General features: G+C 39.7%; 1 protein-coding gene across 6 annotated transcripts in view; it reads left to right on the top strand.

Moving 5' to 3' along the window:
- The first annotated feature begins 18,235 nt into the window (after positions 1 to 18,235).
- Positions 18,236 to 19,320, top strand: part of KMT2E (lysine methyltransferase 2E (inactive)) — an 87,528-nt gene continuing 86,443 nt past the window's right edge. For 5 of the 6 annotated variants that reach the window (XM_072653119.1, XM_072653113.1, XM_072653114.1 and 2 more), the window contains exon 1: positions 18,236 to 18,671. The gene's annotated coding sequence lies outside the window, so the exon portion shown is untranslated. The remainder of the gene's footprint in view (positions 18,672 to 19,320) is intronic. The other variant, XM_072653120.1, reaches the window with a different exon arrangement.

Here is a 19,320-nt window from a genome sequence, read left to right as displayed (position 1 = left end):
GTCACATACAAGCTTTGTTTGAAAAAAGTTTTACTGGAATAGTGAGTAAGGTGAGAGGCAAGAGGCCAATGTGTTCTGACTACATCTGAGATACCGTCATCAGTTCTTCATGCCACATTCTAAGAGGGACACTGACCAGCTGGGGAACATCAGAGGATCAAAACCAGGATGAATAAAACACACAGACATACAAAAAGAAAGAAGAAACTATGGGACAGAGGAGCAGAAAAACATGGCTGCTGAGTTTAAACTTAATTTGGAAGAAAGATCATTTATTTTGTTTAGGCCCAGAACACAAAACTAGAATCCAAAGAAGAAAGAAAGCAAATTCAGGCTTGGTATTAAGTAGTTCTAAAATTAGAATGGGCTACCTCACTAGGAAGTTTCATCACATTTATAGATATTAAAATTTTTAGTAACAAAAATCATGGATGAATGAAATTGAGAGTGCTGACAGTGTTCAAGTAAGTATATTCTTCTAAAAAAAGTCGGTTTCTTCATGAGGAAGACAGAAGTATCAAAACTATCAGAGGAGGACTATCCCTGAAAATTCTGATACTATATTAAGCTTCATACTCACAATATTAGTTGAGGAACACATGAAATGAGTTAGCAATCAATTTTCTAGCTACCACATGTTCTTTTAAAAAAGCATTAGGTAGAAACTTCTTTGGACTCATGAAAATTAATCGTTGATTTCGAGCTTGCTACGTAATGATGTCAGTCATAAGGAAAGTATTTTAATGATCTTGGTAACTTGGAGTATTTTACACAGTTAAAAATAATGAACTACAGTTCAAAGCATTTTAACTTTATAATTATGCCTTTCTGCAATGTATGAAAAATTATTATGGCCAAAAGATCTCACATTTTTCTGAACTGGTGATTTAAGGTCTAGCTTTTCTTACTATACAGTTATACTTTTCAAAAGATATAGTACAGGACCTTTTCTCCAGGCCTTCAAACCCAAGTACTATAAATATACGTTAATGATCCATAATAGATCTATATGGACAACTCCCCCTCCCCATGTTGCTGTGGCTCCCCCACCAAAAAAGGAAGAAAAAAGCAAGAGAGAGAAAAGTATTTCACTACTTTCACCTATGTCCTACTTAAAACAAAGGACCATGCTTCCACTGAGAATTGGCAAAAATAAATTAAGGAAACAGCCTGCAATGCACTTGGGAGGATGCAAATATAAATCAGCATTTCACAAGCTCATTTGTCTATGTAACACTTTTGGGTCTGAAATAAATTGACAAAATTCAAAAATTCTGGTCCAGTAGTTCTAGCATGCCTACGGGATTAGAAAGTCTGTAAAGTTTTGTTTCAAGATTAACAAAATTAAATTTTAACACTGAAAAAGTTCTTCTGTATATATTAAGTATTTGTTACACAATTCACATTTAATATTTGAGAGGGTGAAAATATCACAAGCATAAAATCTCTACTTTCATTATAAAGAACATGGGGAAATAACTGTTTGATTAAATATACTGTCATACAGTAAAAGAAAACTTTAGAGATTTCTACACTGTTCTCAAAATTTAAGTATTTTTTTAAAAGATTAATTACTACTTAATAGTCTGGGTAGCAACGAAACAAAGCCAAATTGTTAGGAGACTTTACACACTGTACACAAAGAAACAATCTATGAAGATTACATTACTCTGGGGAAGGGGTCCACCATCATCTCATTCTGTATAAATAAACCAAAACATGGAAAGAGCAGCCCTCAATTTCCTTTAGGCTGGTAAAATTCATAACACTTGTCCCCTTGTTGCACCCCCCATCCCCACCCCAAGCTATGGTTAGCAGAAGAAAAAAACAGGCTCATTCCCAAAGGAGAATGTGGGATGTATATGGATAAAAGGGCATTTGAATGAATCTACCACTAACTTGCTGTGTGACCTTGGGCAAGTTGTTTGCCCTTAGTCTTTTTGCTCTTCTTTAAAAATGAAGGTTTTAAACTGAGTTTAGAGCTAGGAAACAATAGGAAGAGAGGTAAACAACTTAAACAGGTTCCTTGATCTGACTTGTATATTAGGAAAATGAATCAAGTAGTAATGTGGAAGATGAATGGGAAGGGATAAACAAGTTGTGGAGGACAAAATTATAGTTATTTCACTGGGATAGTCCATGAGAGAGAGGGAAAAGGTGGTAGAAATATATTAAGTACAACATAAAAATAAAATATAATGTAATTAACCATACAGCAAATATATGTCATAGTGGAAATATAAAAGTCTTCTAAGTCATTTTTTCAGTTGTGTTCATCTCTCTATGACCTCATTTGGTATTTTCTTCTCCAGATCATTTTACAGATGAGGAAACTCAGGCAAACCAGGTTAAGTGACTTGCCCAGGGTCACACAGCTACTAAGTATTCGAGGCCAGATCTCAACTCATGAAGATGAGTCTTCCTGACTCTAGGCCTAGCAATTTATCCACCTAGGTGCCCCAGTTAAAACTGACAAAATTTGAAGGTTCACACCCCAAATTACTATCTGACCAAGTGACTTCCTCTCCTTGAGCTTCGTTTGCCTCATAGCTAATAAAACAAGGGTGGAATTAGATAATCTCTAAGATATCTTTCAGATCTAAAATACTGGGAAACCCTATACTGAGAAGCAATTTCATAAAGTATACGTTAGTTCTCTCTCTCTCATTTAACCAGCAATTCCTTTAAGAAAAGGCAGTTCAAGAGTACAGCATTTTTAAAGTTACAGAAAATTCAAAAAAAACCTCTAAAAGGCTAAGTTATATTCAATGAATTTCAGAAAGGACTAATTAATTTTTATCGATTTCTGAATGGTTTCAACTAGGGATTGGATGTGTAATATTAAGAAAGTCATTTAACCTCTGTATACGCTAAGTCTCGAGACCCCATATGGGGCCTCAAAAAAATCTGGCAACAGTAAAACGTTTCTGAACATGCAAAGATCAAAAATTAATTAAAACTCAAACATGTAATGAATTTGAGGTATTTCTGGCAGGGCTTGCCCATGTTGTATTTAGAAGATAAAACTTTCACACTTTGCACAGTACATACCCTCAGACTATGCAAGTGGAAAAAGTTTAAGAAGCTCTGCTCTAAGGCAACTATAATAGAAGTTACAGAGAAAGTGCTTGTACTAAAAGCTTGCTTTTAACAGAATAAAGTTGAAGGAAAGGACTATGTGCTAAGATATGCCCTTCCTTTATGAAAAACTTGCTTTAATTCATTAAAAAACAAAAAACCTAAGCCAAGGATGTCTAGCTCTTACATTATCTGCTTTTTTTTAAGAGCTCTGGGGGAAGGCGAAAGGAACCACCCTGCAGTGTGAAAGAGGAATAATGGATGAATTTTATCACATTATGTAATAGTATTTACATAGCTTTTATCTCACAGCAAGTCTAAGAATTCTATCTTATTATATGACATTTAGGAAAAAAAATCATCTACAGGGGGATCTCCTGTTTTGAAGTTTTTAATATATCATCTGCAAAGATACATGTTTACTCTGCCAAACAAGGATTTACTAAAAATTTGACAGAAGTCATACCTGTTTATAAAGGTGCGGAGGAACATAGTACTCTACTACCACATAGATACTATCTATACACTTTCATTCCTTGAGAAGCTGCTATAGGTAAGGGAGGGTGACTCCTAAAATTAAAACCTTTTGCACAAAAGGTCTATCCTCAAAATTCTAGTTTAAGACTGGGCAAGGTCTTTATGACCCATTAAACTAACAGGTTGCTAAGGCTTGAAATTTAATCTCCTTCCCCTCTGCCAACAAAAATGAAGGGCATGCATTTTATGCAGAGGATAGCTTCTATAAAGTTACAGAAGCACAACTGAAACATACTAATACCTCCTTAGTAAATCAGCAACTTTTACAGCCTGCCTCTGATACAGAACAATTACAAAAGTGTTTCTACTAGAAAATTTTATTAAAATGTTTTGGAACACTTAAACTCTCAAATTTTATGAAATTATTTGAAAGAATTAAATACAAATGACCTAGTCCTTGACCTGTTATTTCCTTTGGGAGGAGAAATCTCTATGCCTCACTTTTCCCCCAGCCATAAAATTACATAGATATTAAGACATAAAAAAGCAGCAATCTAGTTAAATTCACTTGCCCCTATCTAATAGTTTCTTTATTCCATGAAACTCATGGAAACTCCTACTTGTTTAGCTTCAATTCAAAGAGTCACCTGGTCCAAACTTACCTATATTCATCATATGCCACTTACATTACAAAGTCTTCCAGCTATGTGGTATTGACACCATTTCTTTCATGTTATCTTTCCCATTGGTATCTGCCCAAATTATATTTCTGAGACTCAAATCACATTTTTTCTTTTAATCCCCAACGTCTCTCTCAGGGTTTCCACTTCAGTGACCTCTCCTTTTTACCATATTTTTTCATTCAGTACATGAGTATTTCTAGCTAGAGTGGTCAAAACAAACTTAACAGAAGTAATTCTTCAGTACTGAGAGAACTTTTTAAGCATCTGACCTAACCTCCATATTAATCATTTGAGATTGGTAACACACTATTTATACCTGGGAAAAACTAACTTAAACTATAAGATTCCTAAGGGTATAGGTCAAATATCATCCTCATTTGTTCTCACTCCCACAATGTGCACAGTAAGTGCTGAATAACTCTGTTGGATTTGTTTTACTAGCACCTTCATTCTATTAGTCAGCCCCAAACTTGAAATGTCAGTCATCTTTTTCTACATGGTACCTATCACATAAGAAGCACTTTATAAATGCTTTCTCACCATCTGAGGATCATGGCTTGAGAACTGGAAGGAACCTTCAAGGGCATGTGGATTCAATCTCCTCAATTTACTGCTGAGTAACTGAGGCTAAGCATTTGCCAAATATATCTAAGTAGTAAATGGCAGAGGATTTAAACTCCAAATCCTGTCACAGGATCATAGCTTTATCAACTGCACTTCCCCACTTCAATTTAGCAGTTGAGATCTCTCTGTATTCCAATAGCTCATCTGTTTCTTCTCATCCTTCCTGTATGCTACTAATTCAAAAGTCTAATATCACTCTTCTGCTCAAAAATCTCAATGGTTTCCTTCCCTCTCTCCCAATTCCCAATCAAAAAAAGTCCAAACTAGCCTTGCACTTAAGATTTTCCATAATCTGGCTATCTAAATATTCAGTTTAATCTCACACATTATCAGCTAGCCAAACTGGTCTAGCCTTGATTTCTTTATTCTTCATTCTCCTTATCCCTTCTTCCTGATGACTTTGCTATCATCATTCCCTATGCCTGGAAATGTTCTCCATATTCAAGCTGAAATCCTATCAAAACGTTAAGATTAAACTTAAAAAAAAAAAAATGCTACTTCGTTTTTTTGTTGGTCATTCAGTTTTCAGTTGTGCCCTACTCTTTGTAATCCCATTTGGGGGTTTCTGGACAAAGGTACTGGAGTGGCTTACCATTTCCTTCCTCCAGTTCATTTTACAGATGAGAAAACTGAGGCAAACAGGGTTCAGAGACTTGCCCAGGGTCACACAGCTAGTAAATGTATGAGGCCAGATTTGAACTCAGAAAGATGGAGTTTTTGACTCCAGGTCCAGTACTCTATCCACTGCACCACCTAGCTGCCCCAACTTCTACACAGCTTCACACAATTTCCACTCTGCTAAATCTTGAATATTTCAGTTTCTTAATTTTATTTTTTGGGCATATTCATCAACATCATTGATTTCTGTAAACCCCTCCATACCTAGGGTTGTATCTTGAGTAGAACAGGTACTGAACTGAATCTGAAAAATCTTTCCCATCTGAGGTAGAGATTCCTTTGAGAAGAAATGAGATCATTTGAAACATTAAAGGCAAGTCCTGCAGGTCTTCAATGTTATGGTATTTCTAAAATGGACTGGTACTCAAACACTATGTATTTGCATTATGGAACAGCTAACACTTTAGGGGAAAGTAATTTGGGAAATACCATTCTCATATTATTCTAAGCTAGACAACTTTCAAATAAATTAGAAAAAAAGTATCACTTTATTCATCACTGCTTTCGTATGTAGTTTTTATCATAATTGAGGCAGTTTAGATTATTCACTAAGACCAGAGTGTATTTTTACCTTTATTCCACATAGTCTAGTAAAATAATTAGAGTTATAATCCTATCTCACTGAAATGTTTATTAGTCATGTTGCTTGAAGGATTTTTTGTAGATATATTTTAGACCTTAGGTTCCCTTTCCAAAGAGTGTCAAGCCAAGACAGAGTTAACTACAACTTGGATCTTATACAAGTGGTGATGTGTGGGACTAGCAGGTTTCTAAGTTTCCTTCCAACTCTGGTTCTCTGATATTCTAAGTTCTACTTTATAATGCTGAAAATATTAGAAGCAGAAAGTTTCACTGAGGTGAAACCTGAGTTCAAACACTGAAAGGAAGAAAAAGATTCTGAGGGTATTTGTTGAGGAATGTTGAGAGATCCATTACAGGCATGGTGTTGAGGGATCCATTACAGGCATGATGAATAGGTTGTACAAATGTAAGATTAAACTTTATCTTATAAATGACAAATGTGTAATGATATAAGTATTGTGAATATCACAGAAAAATAGATTTGACAAGAAGAAACTTGATGGTTAATTTCAGATTGGATTTTGATCACTTGGAGTAAAAGTGTACATTGTGATCAAAAGATCACAGATAGCCGGGAAACTCAACTGATCCTTATGGAGACTTAGGATATACCTCTGTATATTTCTGTATTATCTTTTTTACCTAATGAAGTATTAAAAGACATTTTTAGTGAATACAAAAGATCTCAGATATAGAAATGCTGATGACCAAAGATTAAATTCTCAATCTCAAGCTAGTACTGAAAAAAGCAATATTTCTGGGTTTAAGAGAATTTGTCTATCTTTTACATTTGCTTCATGTGGCTTTACTAACATGGCAGTAATATAACAACCTGTCATGTCTCCCATTTTGGAAGTATCTTCTATCACTGGTTGTGTTAAAAAAACAAAACAAAACAAAAAAAAACAACCTCTATACGGATGCTATTTTAACCAAACAGGAGAATTGAAAATTTATTTTGTAGACAGTATGTTCTAAAAGAGTTAATTATTTCCCCATATACCCAGTGACATTTGTACAAATAACAACTGCTCCTAAAAAGTTGGTCTTTTTAATTTACTTATTCAGTGAAATTACCAATGAAATTACCAAAAAAATGTTTTTATACAACTAGAAAAAAATCCTCATAAAATTCTTCAGGAAGAACAAAAGGTCTGGAATATCAAGGAAATCAATGAAAAAAAGGGAAGGAAGGCAGTTCAGCAGCACCAGATTTCAAACTGTATTAAAAGCAGTAATCATCAAAACAATCTGGTACTGGCTAAGAAATAAGAGAGGTACATCAGTGGCACACCCCAGGTACACAATACACAATAGTAAATGCCCATAATCTAGTGTTTGAGAAACCTACAGATGAAAGATTTTGGGAAGAGTAATCACTATGTGGCAAATATTGCTAGGAAAACTGGAAAGCAATTTGACAGAAACTAAATACAGACCAACATTTCACACTGTACACCAAGACAAGGTCAAAATGGGTATAAAATGTAGACACATAAAGGAGAATATCATGAGCAAATCAGGGAAGAATAGCTTATCTGTCAGATTGGGAAAAGGAAGAATTTATGACCAAAGAAGAGATAGAGAGCATTATAGGATATAAAGTGGATAATTTTGATTACATCAAATTAAAAAGGTTTTTACAGAAACAAAATCAATGTAGTCAAGATTGAAAGGAAAGCAGTTTTTACAGCAAGTTTCCCAAATATATACAGAACTGAATATAATTTACAGTATGTGTTGTTTTGCAACTGATAAATGGTCAAAGAATATGAACACATTTTGAAAAGAAACTAAAGCTTTCTGTTGTCACTGAAAAAATATTCTAAATTCTTGAACAAAGAAATGCAACTGGCTAATACAACAGAAAATGAAATGACAAATATTGGAGGGGATGTGGAAAAATAGAGATACTAATGTACTGTTAGTGGAAGTTATGAAGTGATCCAACCATTCTGGAGAACAATTTAGAACTATACATACCCTTTAACCCCACTGTACTACTAATAGGTCTATACTCCCAAGGAGAGCAAAGAAGGAAAAGGACCTATATGTACAAAAATACTTATAGTTCTTTTTCTGATGGCAGAGAATTTTAAAATGAGGGGGATGCTCATCATGATTGTAATATGTATTGTGATGGAATACTATTATGCTATTAGAAATGACAAACAGGATGTTTCAGAAACTTGGGAATAAATGAACTGATAAAAAGTGAAATGACCACAACCAGGACAACACCGTACGCAGTAAAAGCAATACCACACAACAATCAAGTGCAAATGACTTATTCTCAGCCATATAATGATTTAAAACTATTCTGCATGATTTGTGATGAAAAAATGCTATCCACCTCCAGGGAAAGAGCTGATGGTGTCTGAATACAGATGGCAGCATACTTTTAAAACTTTATTATCTTGGTTTTTTTGGTCTACATTTTATTTTGCAACATGGCTAATGTGGTAATGCTTTGCATGACTACACATGTATAATTTCTATCAAATTACTTGCCTTCTCAAGGAAAGAAATAATTTGAAAGTTAAAATTTTAAAGAAGTTAAAAAATTTATGTACATGTAATTGAAAAAATGAAGATTAAACAAAACTTTTAAAAAGTTATTACTTTGGGTTTTGGGGATAGACTTATGATTTCCTTCTCATACGGAACTTCTTACCAATATGAATTCACAACCACCATGCAAATTAATTTATACAACTGCTCAGATCACTGAGAGGTAAAAAATCCATTTTATCTGGGATCACAGAATATAATATTACACATTATTATATTACACATAGTATTATGTTGGATACTATCATATTTTTCTCCCAACCTGTCAGAGTAGTTTTTCTGTTGCCTTTAGAGGTTCCTCATCCATGTCCTGCTCCCCTATGCACAAGTTATCTCCCAAAATCTACATATTCAACCTTGATCCTTTCTAACAAATATGTCTCAACCTAGATGTTCCACAGGCACCTCAAAGTCATTATTTTTCTTCTCAACTCAACCCTCTCAAACTTTTTATTTCTGATTAGGGCACCATCATTTCCCCAGTCACTGAGGTTCCCTCAGTGAGTCTTCATTTTCACCCCCATATCTGAGCAGCTGCCAAGTTTTGCCAATTTCAACTCATCAACATGTCTTGTAACTATCCCATTCTCTTTACTCACACAATTACACCCTAGTTCAGGCCTCATCACCTTTCACCTGAATATTACAATAACCTTTTGACTTAAGTCCCTGCATTTTCTTCAATCTAGCCAACACTGAATTGCTAAATTAATATTCTTAAGTTTAGGTCTGACCACATCACTCGCTGCTTAACAAGTTTCAGTGGCTCCCTATACCCTTAGGGATAAAGAACAAACTCCTATGTCTGGAATTTAAAGTTTTCCACATATCCATGGTAATTATAGATTACTCCTCAGGCATTGGTTGAGGTAATCAGAATGACCCACGTCTCGATGACCCACGTCTTGATTATTTCCCTAAGGACAACAAACATTTCATTGCTTTCTTTCAACCCTCAGACAATCTCCCATGTATAGAATACATTCCCTCCTCAAAATTTCTAGCTCCCTTCAGTGCTCAGCTCAAGTGCCATCTCCTTCAAGAGTTATTTCTTGACTCCCCCAGCTGTTAAATGTTGCATCCCTTTCCACACCTACACAATAACTGTGTACTGTTCATAATCTATATATACTCTATCTCTGAACATGGATCCCTATAGTAGAAAACAAGCTGAGGGCAGAAATGACTTTCTTATTGGTCATTTTGGCTACTGTTTAAACGTTCAACAGTTTAAAGTAATATCTTGTCTAAGTAGGACCAGGAATTTTTAATTAACCAGATTATATACTAAAGTCTACATCCTTTTACTCATACATCAACAAAACACCAAATCCTCACTTAGAACGTCTTTCTCATGTACAATTTTAAAGTTTAATTATATGTTTCAAACCTACATTTGAAGAGATGAGAGAATACTTTTCATAAGATTTATGAGCTAAAGAGACCTCAGATACCATCTGGCTTAACCCTACAATACAGAGATGAGGAAATTGCGGCCCAGGTTAAGTTAAAAGTCCTTCCTAAAGTCACATGTATTATAGCAGAAATTAGAATTTGAACCTAGATTCTGACACCAAACCTACTGCTATAGATGAAGACATACAGACAACAGCCAGGGGGGACTGACTGCAAGATACAAGACAGAAAAACTATAAGAAGACACAAAACACCATAAAAAAAAAAAAAAAAAAGAATTTGAGATCATTTATTACAGGGCTTGGTAGACCCCACATGTAGCAACATTTCTTGAATTAGTCACAATCACAGAAATGACTGTATCCCCAAGAAAAATGACTCTATTTATTTTCCTGTTCAGGAAAAAAGCTTTTAGTTATACAGAGAATTTTTAAGATACTCATTTTCTTTCTTCCATTCCACTGTCAAACTTAATCAAAGTCTGTACTTGCTGACTTTCACCACCTGATTATGCCACAATCTTCTATATTCTCTAGTCAAATTGTTGAGGGCCTATAATGCCAGGACTGACCAATTTATATTTTATTTAATATTATGTTTCACCATAACATTTTTAAGCTAGTGAACATTTGCTCTTGTTCAGTCATGTCCCACTTTTTGCCCCATTTGAGGTTTTCTTGGCAGAGAGACTAGAGTGGCTTGCCATTTCCTTCTCCAGCTCATTTTACAGGTGAGGAAACTGAGGCAAACAGGTTTAAGTTACGTGCCCAGATCATAGAGCTAGTAAGCATTTGAGGTTAGATGTGAACGTAAGTCCTCCTGAACCCAGAGCTGGCACTGTATCCCCTGCATCACCATTGTCAGACCTAAACTGAGAAAATTATTCTGCAATCCATCTATATGACAGAATGGCAGGTTGGTATAGAAGGAAGAGAGACTAGAAAGTCATTTAGAAGGTTAATACAATCTCACTGAGAAGTAAAATGGGTCTGAGCAAGGACAATGGTAGTCAAATTGGGTATAGACATATCAGAATGTTTCTATCTATTTTAAAGTAACACTGGGCTACTAACTATGGAAGGAACGTTAGAAGTCAGGTATGGCTGAAATAACAATGATAGAGAATATTGGTATCATTATCAGAACAGGTAAGTTAGATGAATGGGCAGGTTTTCCAACATTACGAGTTTGATTTCAGGGCATCTTAAATTTGAGTTATTAGTCAAAGTCTGTTGTGAACAGTTAGAAAGTCCAATGAACAGTTAAAAATGCACAATCATATTTCACAAGGAAAGTTAAACTTCATACAGGTTCAAGATTCAATTGCAAAGAGCTGAAAACTGAGGACAAGTCCCTGAATTCAAGTAACTACTTTGTCCTTATAGGAATAGGACCAAGATCTGCAATTTCATTGGTACAGGAACTACTGAGTGATGAAACTATTTCCACCAATGCACTGACACTTTTTGGCTAACTTAAGAGTTGTAAAAAGTTGCCTTAAAACACAGATAAGTTAAGTGACTTGCCCAGGGTCATAAAAAGCCAGTATATGTCAGGGGAAATTTGAACTGTCTTCCAAAGAAAATTCTCGAAGCCAGAGGTGGGTAACGTGCAATCTTGAGGCCACATGTGGCCCTCTAGGTCTTCAAGTGCAGCTCTCTGACTGAACCCAAATGTCACAGTACATGTGGTCTTGAGGCCACAGGTTCTCCACCCCTGAGTCACTGTGCAGTGCTGCCTCTACGTTATATGACTCCCAATGGCAGTACAAAGCCAGACAAAGTATAGCTCAAATGCATACTGATTACAAATGTTATTCTCACTCCTATCTTACAGGATATACGACGCAAAGACCACTTATCTTAGACTTTAAAAAACTAGAGTTCAAATTCTGGACTGTGGGAATATGATGCAAATCACTTTAGTTTCCCCATCTGTAAAACGGGAATACTTACACCACCAATATCAAAGATCTTTTATTTCCTTGTGAGCAAAGTGCTATAGAAATAAATTTAGATTAATACTATTTTAAGAATAATACACTTGTAAAAATGTACAAAAAAGCACATGGCAGCTAGGTGTGGATAAAACACTGGAATCTGAACTTGAATTATGACTCCACTTGTGTGAGTCTGGACAAGTCAATTAAATTCTGTTTGCATCAATTCTCTCAACTGTAAAGTGGGAATAACAAAAGAATTACCTTGGATCAAATGAGATAATGATTGTAAAGCATGCAACATAGTGCCTTGTACTAAGTAGGCATGATATAAATGCTTATTCTTTTCTCCTCCCTACCTACATCCAGACTAATCTCAAATTCAGTTTATTTATTTATTTATTTTTAAGTCTCAAGGTGATCATGAGATTTGTGTCCGTATGTATTCATAAGTGTGAAGCTACATAGAAACTCCACATACAAAATTAAGTTTTTATCCAAGATACAAATTTACAACAGTATCACCATAAATGTATGCTTTCTTTTATTTAGTATGGTTACTTTGGAAGTAGTATGGCATAATGGGTAGAAGGATAGCTTTAGAATGAGGAAGGCCAAGGTTCAAGTTATATATACCATCTGATGAAATCACAGATCAAGAACGTCTTCTTTCCTCCAACCAAAAAAAGTACCATTAACTCTACTGTATTGGGTTATTCTGTGTAATATTCACCTAATGAACTTAACAAAAGCAGGTCATAACTCACTTTTCAGCAGAGTAAAAGCTTTAAAACAATTATCATTCATTATACTACGCAAATGGACAAATGCAGTAAGGCAGCATAGGCCTGTGTCATAGAATTTAGGAACTATATCCCCTAAAAATATGAAATATGATGAGTTAAATGCCAAATTCATGTTTAAGATGGACATTATTTATATACTTTTTATCAAATATATACATACCAGTCACTTTTCCATTTCCCTTTGCCCTATCTCAGCTGAAACCAAAATGTATCAACATCTCCCAAAAACATCTTATTGTTTCCTTTACTCTGGATTAATTAACTTTCCATGAGACTCCTCCCATTTCTACATTAAAACCCTATTAATCGTATACAAATGGCACCTCTTCCATGAAGCCTTTAATAAGTGACTCAAGCTAATAGCTTTAACAGCACAAGCAATACTTTTATTGTAATTATTTATACACACCTTATCATTCCCACTTGACTTAAGGTCCTTGAAGTCAAGGATCTAGTTTTACTTTCTTTAACTATCCCATTTGCGAGCACCCACTTTACACAAATAGGCATCGAATAAATGTTTGTTGAATTAGTGCTATAATGTTGAGAACACCTGAGAGTGATTTGATTGTAAGCAAATTCTAAAGCTTCTAACTCAGTAATTTAGATGGCACATACACAAGTGTTGTGAACAATGAGGTACAACAGATTTATAGTAAATTTGAGTTGTTAGTCAAAGTCTGTTGTGAACAGTTAGAAAGTCTCAGTATGCCTCAGGAAGCAAAGAAAAGACAACTTAAGGAGTTGAATAAGTTAACTCAAATAGAAGGTAAAGATGATATAACACAGGGCAGGGTCAAATAACAATAATCATAAGGCCTTTACAAAGGTTTTGCAAAACACTCTACGTAATCATATTTGATCCTCAAGAGGACCTTGAAGAACACGTTGAATGAAAAGAAGCTTAGAAAAGTTAAATCATTTATCCTTTACAACACAAAGCTTTTGCAGCAGAATTTGAACCCAACTCCTCTTGGTTCCAAATTGAACACTATCTAGAATATTAACTATTTTTATAAAACACTGCTTTGGTAATTTTTCTAATTTGGGCAGTGGGTTGATCAGACTCGGAGAGATTACCTAACTTGCCAAAGGACAAAAGAGTAAGCAAGAAGGTAGAAGGCAGTAGGCTTTCTGAGGACAAGTTTCCTACCTACCTCCCTTTTCACTTTAAAGCTGAGGAGTTATATGCAAAAGAAATATTAATCAGTGAAGACTTTGAAGAAATCTAATTCAAGCAGAATTGTTACAACAAAGGTTTCAGAAAAAGAGATCCAACTGCATCAAGTTCCCATCTCTCCACCACCACCCCTCCCCCCCCAATATTTATTTATTGTATAGCCACCGACAGCCAGATGACATTGTGCATACAGCCTGGCCTGAGTTCTAATCTGGCCTCAAGACATTTCTTAGCTGTGTGACCCTGGGAAAGTCACTTAATTCTGTTTGCCTCAGTTTGCTCATCTGTAAAATGAACTGGAGAAGGAAATGGCAAACCACTCCAGTATCTTTGCCAAGAAGGGGTCACAATTCATCAGACAAAACTGGAAGGACCAAACAGTAAGAGACATGGACAAATGAAGTTATTCATATAATTGAACAGCATCACATAAGCATATGTATGTATTAAATGTACTACTACTATTACTGGGAAGGCAGGAGGGAATAAATTGGTTTGATCTTGAAGGTTCAAATTTATTCTTTCATGGCAATTCAATTTTAGTCTATCATAGGTACTTGAAGGTTTGATATCTACAAAAGAAACCAAGAGGTTAATCTGGATCAAGTCTTGTTTCCAGCTATCGTCCTTAGGGCAACATGGTAAAGCTTGGAGATACTCTGAAGATCTGCCAAATTTCATTTAGCAGACTCTCACTTATGGCTGGCTCTACAACTTTCATTTTCTACACTTAGTAGAAGGACTCAAGGTTGCCTAGTTAGAGTTATGTCAAAATAACTGTGCTATTAAAGAAACACTTGATTTTAGAGAAGGGGAAAAGTCTGAACTATACACACACATGTATACACACACACATACACACATATTTAAAATACTTTGGAAATCTCTACATATTAAGTATGTACAGTATAGGGGGAAGGGGTTTGATATCCCATGATTCACGAAGCAAAGGCTATAAAGATAATCTTTATAAAGTTTTAGAGACAACCATTAGAATTTAAAAACCTCAATAAGATCAGAAACAAAAAAGATAATATTGAGCTCAAGTATTTCTCATCTTAAAACTATGCAAAGTATACCTACCACTACTTTGCTTACAAGCCACAATTTTAAAAAACAAGTTTTCTTTTTAAAAACTTATTCTTTGAAGGCCCCTCTCTTCAGCCCCTCTGAAGTCTAAACCTTGACTCAAGCTTTTCCTCAGCTGTCTTTAGAGTTCCTGTGTAGTGGAAAGCAGGATCAAACTGCAAATGGTTTGGAATGTCTGTTAGACTACAGCTACCACCCAAGTTTTCCCCTGCAAAGTTAAGAATCACTTGTATTTCTTCACTTGTTCTGATACATGCCACAACTTGGAGATAGCCAAATGAAAAGTGGGTTGTGCACTGCTCACCTAGTATTCAAACTTAAGTTGTCCTAGTATAAAAGAGCTACACCCCAAATTTTTTATTTACGCAATAGCAACCCTAACATATTTTGTGTACAACCCATTAAGGTAGTAAAGGTAGCATAAATGCATATTAAGAGTTACAGGTTAACCAGTACCAAGTTGCTCGCCATGATACATGATTCCACCTCAAACTAGTGACTAAGTCTGGCAAGCCTTTTATAACCCAAAATAAAATTACTGACTCTAAATCCAGTGAAGACACCAATCCATTGGGAACTCCAGAAGTACCATAGACTATACTCACCTATCAAATTAAACCTCTCTCTTAATGTTGATTTCAAAATACCAACTGTGTGGGAAGACTAGTCTAGGCATGCTACCATAACAACACTTAAGTGAAATGGTTTTCAAATTTCACAATTTCATCGAAGTGTGCAAAAATGAATAACACTGTTGAACTAACAAAGGCAAAATTCCATTAGGTTTATTTTAAAGTTCTTAAGATACAGAGAGCACAAACATTATTATCCAGGACAAAACTACTACTAAAAAAAAAAAAACAAACCCTAAAAAAACTACCACTACACCTTAAAAAACTGAAGGTATACTTCTGGTTTTTTTTTTTGAAGCCCTAACATTCAGGTATAACCTGGACCCCACCCACATCTTTTCACCTCCATACATACCCACAAAAAGAAAAGGGAACTCAATTATTCCTTAAATACTGTCCCATTTCTCATCAAAGTTTCGAAAAATGATTTAAGAATTAAAAGAGGCATTAATGCCGATTCCCTTCCCCACCCCTCATGCTACTTGTAGGATTGCCTTTAATCCCCTGTAAACCTGTCAGATGTTTCTAACTTGACCTCAGGAACTTCATTTCTTTGGAAAAGGAGACTAAAACTTCAATTTGGGCCTCAGTGCCAAACCGCGTCTTGCTAGCATCTGCGGACTACACCTCCCCCACGGGTTACCCGCACTCACAGGGCCTTCCGCCTTATGTAACCACTTGGGAAGGAGAAAGGTATAAAAGAAAGCGGAGCGCCAAGAATTCACCTCGTCCAACAGTAGACACACCCCAGGAGGGATGTGAGGCCAGGGACTTTCCCCCGGCGCCTGCAGAGGCTGCACTGTATGGGGGAGGGGAAGTTTTCTCCAGCAGTCATTTCTTCCTCTTCAAGCCGCTGCCACTACCACCACGATCTCCTCCACCCATCTCCTTTCCCCACCCTCCCCCATCCCTAGCTTGGGTCTCAGCCAAACCCCACAGGAATGCAGCCCGGTCACATGCGCTGCGGCGGCGGAGGACGCGGACGTGCCGCTCCCCCCGCGCCCCAGGGAGACCCGGCGCCATCTTGCCCTGACGCAGTTACAAATACGACGGGAGAAAAGATGCCTCCACGTCCTTGCTAGTGCCTTAAGCTTCGCAGAGGCCGAGCCGGGGCCCTCACCTCGCGCGGGGCCAGGAGGAACCGGTCAAGGAAGAGGCTTGAGGTCCCCATCGCCACTGTTTAGGTCTCACAGCGACCGCCGCAGCAACCGTCGCCATCACCACTTCTCCCTTTCTCCCTCTGCACCAGCCTCCCCGGATAGCTCCGGCCCCGCCCGCTACTGCAGCATGAGGTCATCACCAGCCAATCAAACGCCACCTGGCTATACAAACTGTGCGCTGATTGGCTGCAGAGACTGATCCCTGCCTCTCCCCACCTCCGCTCCCCAAACTCTCCCAGGGTCGCTACCGGGCGAGGCGGAAACCGCCATTTCAGGGAGAGCTACCCTCCCCACCCCCCACCCCCGACTGCAGGGGCCAGCGCCGCCCAGTCCCTGCGGCTCCAACGGGGAAGCCCTGGTGCCGCTCCCTGATTTACCCTATCTTTTGTCTAGGTAATCTACACTTGCCCCTCCCTGCTTGGACCCTGAGCCTAGTTCAATCACCTCCACACACGGGGGTCCCCGCTCCCCTCCCCTCACACAGACATCGTCCAGTCGGCGGTCGGGGAATTAACCCCGGGGGGGCCAGGAGAAGGAGGCAGCAGCGGCAGCACCGATGGTGGCGGCTTTTTACCCCGAAACACGGTGGCAGCGTTGACGGTGGCCGTATTATTCTTGCGGTTTCTCCACCCCCTGGCCTCTTCCTTTTCTTTCTCCTCCATCTAGACGGCTCGAGACCCAGCCAGCTCCGCTTTTATCCCAAGTCCGGAGCTTGCGCACTGAAGCCTCCTAAGCCCCATCAGCCCCTAGTGGGCGTCGAGTGAAACCCCAGCCGGGTTCGCCCTTTGCCTGAGGCCGGAAGGGGGCGGAGGGGGAAGGGAAGGAGAGAACCCGACCAGCCGCCGAAGAGGGTGGGGGACTGGGACACGATCACAGGAGAGTGAGGGGCTGACAGTCGCTCCCGGAGGGCACTGAGATTTTCCTTTCACCCAGGGATGGTAGTATCCATTTCTCTCTCTACGAGTAGCGGAAGCTTGCCTGTCTCCGGGTCTCTTCCGGGGGAAGACGCCTTTTCACCACTCTAATCCTCTCCACCACCACTCCCCCTCCTGCCTCTAAACAAAAAAAACTCTCCAAAGTACCACCATCGGTTTCGAGTAGTCAACGGCTACACCTGCTTTAGAAAAAGCCATTCTTGTTTCTCCCCCAACCCCTTGTCCCTACCTCGAAGCCACAGTGCGGCGGCCGGGACTGACGGCCGCCCAAAAGCAAGATGGCGGCCTCCGGCTTCGTCCCCTCCCCCTTTGCCCCTGCGGAGCGGGGCGGGCGGGCCCCGTGCAGCTGCCGCCGCCGCCGCCGCTGCTGCCGCCGCCGCCGCCGCCGCCGCCGCGGCCGCGGCCGCCATTTTCCCAGAGCGAGAGGCAGTGACACTGAGCGGGCGCAGGGGGCTGAGCCGGAGACACCGCCGGAGCCCGGGCAGCGGCAGTAGAGGGGTGGCACAGACACTGCGAGCAGCCGGGCCGCCGCCGCTCCTTTCCTGCTGACTGCCTGACTGCCCCCGCTCCTCCCCCCCCCCCCCCCCCCCCCCCGCTGCTCCTGCTCCTGCTCCTCCTGCTCCTCATCCACCTTCTCCAGTCACTCGTGAAGAAGAGCCTGTGCTGCCGCCTGGGGAGGGGGTGTGTGGAGCCCGGTGCCGACTACCCCGCCAGTCCGCAGCGACCCGCCGCCGCCGCGGGCTCAGGTCGCGGTCGTCCGGAGAGACCTCGGGGGTCGGCCCAATAACGGGGTTCGGGTGCCTGGTTTGTGAACATCACAGGTCAGTTCTGGGCTCCGTGGGAGTTCACGGGGCCGGGGGGTTGAGGAGGGGAGGCTTGGGCTTCTCGGAAGAGGAGGCAGAAGGGGAGACCTCCTCTACCCCCACCCGGGGGTCCCCGGCTTCCTGGGGTGGAGGAGGCGAGACGTTGCTGGTTCTCCGGAATTTCCTCTCCTTCCCCCCTCGTCCACCCCCCAGGAGAGGGAGAAATATGGCGGGGTTTGGGGTTGGGGAAGGGGGAACTGGCAGTTAAACCCCCTTGAGAGTGAGAGTGGGGTGAGGAGCGCTCTCCCCCCACGGGGGAGCGGGTCCAGGCCCCTCGGATGCGGAGGGAGGTGCGCGACCGTGTCGTTGGCTTGGTGTTGGAGGGACCCAGCCGCCGCCACCTGCATCCTTCTCCGGGGCTCACCACGGTGTAGGCCTCATTCTCCTCTTCTCCAATTCCTTTATGATCCCTTTTTCTCTTCCTCAGGTGGAGGTGGGGGGAGAGGTGAGTGGGAAGCCTTAGGGTTTGGGGTGCGTGTGTGTCCGTGAGTGTGTGTGAACGAGACACCCTCGCCCCCTGGGGAAGAGGGTAAACCCGCCCCTGTGGTCGTCCCCCCGTCCCCAGCCTTCTCCCCGGTCCCCTCCCCCCCCAGCCTCCTGCTTTCTT

This window comes from Notamacropus eugenii, chromosome 3 (genome assembly GCF_028372415.1).
Source record: "Notamacropus eugenii isolate mMacEug1 chromosome 3, mMacEug1.pri_v2, whole genome shotgun sequence".
In the NCBI taxonomy this organism is placed as follows: domain Eukaryota; kingdom Metazoa; phylum Chordata; class Mammalia; order Diprotodontia; family Macropodidae; genus Notamacropus; species Notamacropus eugenii.
The sequence above is the reverse complement of the archived record's forward strand: the minus strand, read 5'-3'. Positions and strand labels throughout refer to the sequence as shown.